The sequence below is a fragment of the Condylura cristata genome, unplaced genomic scaffold, assembly GCF_000260355.1.
Source record: "Condylura cristata isolate star-nosed mole 26May11 unplaced genomic scaffold, ConCri1.0 scaffold00048, whole genome shotgun sequence".
Taxonomy (NCBI): Eukaryota; Metazoa; Chordata; class Mammalia; order Eulipotyphla; family Talpidae; genus Condylura; species Condylura cristata.
Window position 1 is genome coordinate 2603460 of NW_004567149.1, and position 3909 is coordinate 2607368.

Consider the following 3909-nt stretch of genomic DNA (forward strand, 5'->3'; position numbering starts at 1 on the left):
CCCCGGGCGCTCAGCCTTTGTCTCTCCGCGGGGCGTTCTTTAGAAACGAGGAGATTAAATCACCAGCATCAGCATATGTTTAGGTCGGGAGGAGCTGGGGTAGGCAGCGCTGCCCCGCAGAACCGCGACTTCTCAGTGCCCGAGACTCACTCATTCTTGCTGTTGCAAAGAAATTAAATTCAGACCTTGGTTTTTTGGAGTAAAATCTGTCAGGCTCTCTCCTGGGTTCCGATCCTCGCTTTAGTTATCTAATAAACCCTTAAATTTACTCGAGTATTTGTCCACTTAACAACTTGAAGTCAAGGAACAAGATGCCGCCAGCTCCCCTGTCCGGAGTGTTTTGGTTCTTCCTGGTCCTCTGCACTCCTATGTCGTTTTGGCAGTTAGTGGATTTGGGGTGTGGGGTCCTTGGGGTTCACGCTGGGAGAGCTTTCACAAGCACTCCCCTTTCAGTGGCACCAGGCGACTTTCTGTAGGACACAGAACGTTAGTTATATTTAAAGAGCAGGTTTGCTAGAAAGAGGGCAGAAAGTAAAAGACACTCGCAGAGACACAAGCGGGCAGGCAGAGCTGCCCCAAAGGGACAGGGTTGCCGAGAGAGGCCTGCATGGTCGCAGGTGGGCGGCCTTAGTGTTACCCAACGCTGGTCTCAGATTCCCTCAGCCGGAAAAAGGAATCAGAAGTTGAGGAAAGGGAAAGTGGTTTTATTTGTCGACCAATGAGGAGGGCGGCAGACTCATGTCCGAAAGACCACTGTCCTGCTCCTTGGTAAGTTCCAGGGCTATTTATACAAGGTTCAACAAAGAAAGAGGGGTGGTGGGTGAGAGTCTGCAACGGGGAGGGAGTAAAATATAGTGCTGGGATGGAGACAGGTGGGCACCAGCCTTTATATAAGCAAAGAGAAACAAAAACGGGGGATCAGCAAGAGTAATGGGGGGCGGGGCAGCACGGGGAGGAAGCGGAGTGGTGCCCAGGAGCTTTCTCACTATTTGCTTTTGTTTGGGGTGCCTTTCCTGGAGCCTAAACCTGTCAGGAGAAGAGAAACTGCAAGGAAAGGAGGGGGAAAAGTAAACCCAGAGTCATTGAGAGCTCTGGGAAAACCAGTTCCTCATCACAAAGGAGGCAAATTGGCCGATGCTTACCTGAGAGCCCATCTACTGTGTCACTAGGAGAGCGGCCTCCACTGAGGGAGGTCAGTGAAGAGAAGTCCCTACAGGTACAGGCCAGAGGCAGGCCGGAGGCTGCTGCCCCGCGGAGGGAGAGTGTGGGTGGGAAGAAGCACCTGCATAGTCCAGGCTGGACAGGACTGCCGCCCTGGGCCAGGGCAGACACTGCAAGGGTGGAGACATCTCTTCAGGAGGGGCTCACCCCTTGTGAACCTAGGTTTGTTGATTTTGAATAGAATCTGAAAGGGACAAGAGATCCCACAATGGGCTCAACCTCCATCTTTATCTTTTACCTTTGGGGTCTGTGACAGACACCACCTACAGCAGTCTGCAACCTGCTTGGACCTTATGCTTTGTGATCTGGGCGATGGTGCCTAAGGATCTGGGTTTCTGTAGCCCGCCAATGGCTATATTCCTTCTATCCCCAACCCTTTGTGTGAGTGTGTCAATCCTGTGACACCTCCTTACTATTACTTCCTCCATCAGATGGAGTAAGAAATTTGGAATTTTAAAACTCCTATTTCCACCACATCCTGGATCATCCGCAACCCTCAACACATAATGTCTACTAACAAAATCTTTACATGATGCTGTTACAGGGCAGAGAGAAGGGCAGTCCTGAACCCCCAAATCTCTCCTCTCTAAATAGGTTCTGCCATCTGCTGCTCTAAGGCAAAACATTTCAGACCTTTAATGGGAAGCAACTTGAATGCAGTTAGTGTGCAATACAGAAAAGCAAAGAACATACTGCTTTCTTCTTCCTCAGTCTCCTTGCCAGATTCTCCTCCCTGCTCGGCTCTGCCCTCCTCTGGGTGGGGCAGGGAACCTGGAACCTCCCCTTTTCCTGGGGACCAGCCTGTTACAATGCCTCTTAATAATGTTTGGGCTCCTTCAGAGATACTTGGAACTCCACACCAGTGGATGGATTTTTAAGAAATGCCAGATATTTTGCATAGACTGTTTCATTTTTCATTTTTACAGGATTATTTAGAATACTTCTTACTTAAAATGTTCATTTTAACCCTGTAGGTGAAGGGGGTTGTGATTATAGTTTTTAATTTGTATTTCTATAATGACTAGTGATGTTGATATTGTAACTTTTAAGTTTTCAGGTCAAGTCTCCCAGCCAGGAATGGATCCCAGGCTGCAATAACAACACAGAGTCCCAGCCACCAGACAGCCACATTTGGTGTCTCATGAAGCCACAGCAGGAATTTCACTAACCCTCAAGCAAGCAAGTGAGAAGAGGATTTGTGTAGAGAAAGAAAAAGTTTAAGCTTTTTTAAAAAAGATTTATTTATACATAAAAGAACTGGGGTACAGGCTAGAGGTGTGTGTGAGGGAGCAGAACAGGCAGATCCACTGAATTACACTGCGGAGGGGCGCAGCAGGTCAGACAGGAGAGGTCTGCTGCGCCATGTGGGTCAGCTCCCTGCTGGGGGATCAAACTCGTGCTGCAGTGACTGTGGAGAGCTTCATAGTTCTGTGCTTTAGCCTGGTGTGCCACCAGTGAGAGCCCCAAGAAACTTATTACCAGGCCAGGCTGGGTAACCAGGCCAGGGAAGGGCACGGAAGCCAAGCAGGTGCTGCTCAGGGGATACAGACCTTCTTTCCCTGATTATTTTAAGGCCCCGCGTCTGTTTGTGATGGGTTAATTCTCCGAAGTCTTACTCACTCTGCCTTGCTGTCCTGTGCCCAGAATTACATCTTGTGTCCCAGCCTTCACATTAGAGTGTCTTTTCTTTACCATCCTTGTTCCAGAATGTCCTGTTGCCCCAGTCCTGCGGTGTTTGACTCATCCCTGTTGGGATTTGTTACCGTTACCTGTGGAGCCTTCCTTATTCCTCCAAGGCTTTTCCTAGTCTATTCTGACCCGAGTGTCTTCTCAAGTGTTTGGTGACCATTGTGTGTGTACTTTGCAGAAGTCTACTTGTCTTTTATCTTCTTTTTCAAATGTTTTTTCTTGCAGAGGCAGGAAAAGACCGTCCTGACCATCCCCATTTCCTTCATATACGAACAGTATCCTTTCACCCTGTGCTTCTTTCTGACACACCTAGTCTCACCCTGTGGTTTGTGCTGTTCTCTTCCCTGTTCTACCACTTCAGCATCTGTTTCAGACAATATTTTTATTAGCCTTTGTGCAATGAGACTTTTGAACTTCTTATTCTGGCGGAAATTACATTTGAAATAATCCCTTCTCAGACCCCATGGATGGAGCCATGTCTTGCGCTGGTCCCAGTGGCCCCACTGGAGAAAACCCAGGATTTTGTTAATAGGTTATGTTAATAAATGACAGGTATATCTTATGCTCAAATATGCCCTCATCTTTCAAGTAAACAAATGTTAACTTTTTGAAAGGTTTCCAAAACTTTTTGCTGTGAAATAAGTAGATTGAGAAAATTGATGAGGGTGTTGCCCCACCTCAGCCATAGGTAAGGGTTAGTCTTCTTTTGGATTATGTACCTAGACACTAGGTACGTAGTTGACGGTAATGATCACAACTAGGTCTGTGACCTGGGTAACAAGTAGAATCCCATCTCCCAGCCATGTCTCTCTGGTCACATGGGTCAGTAAAATATACTAGTCCTGGCCCTCCCTGGTGGCGCAGCGGGTTAAAGCACAGCACAAAGAAGCTTAAGCCACTTCCGCATGAGTTCGATCCCCACCTGCCCCGGAGGAGATCCACATGGCGCAGCAGAACTCTCCTGACCGCCCACTGCTCCCCTCAGCAGTAGACTTTGTC

General features: G+C 48.2%; 1 long non-coding RNA gene across 1 annotated transcript in view; it reads left to right on the forward strand.

The window, feature by feature from the left end:
- Positions 1-3909, forward strand: part of LOC105854527 — an 8017-nt gene that overhangs the window by 893 nt on the left and 3215 nt on the right. Inside the window, exon 2 of the long non-coding RNA XR_001146190.1 lies at positions 2272-2404. This is a non-coding gene — a long non-coding RNA (uncharacterized LOC105854527). The remainder of the gene's footprint in view (positions 1-2271; positions 2405-3909) is intronic.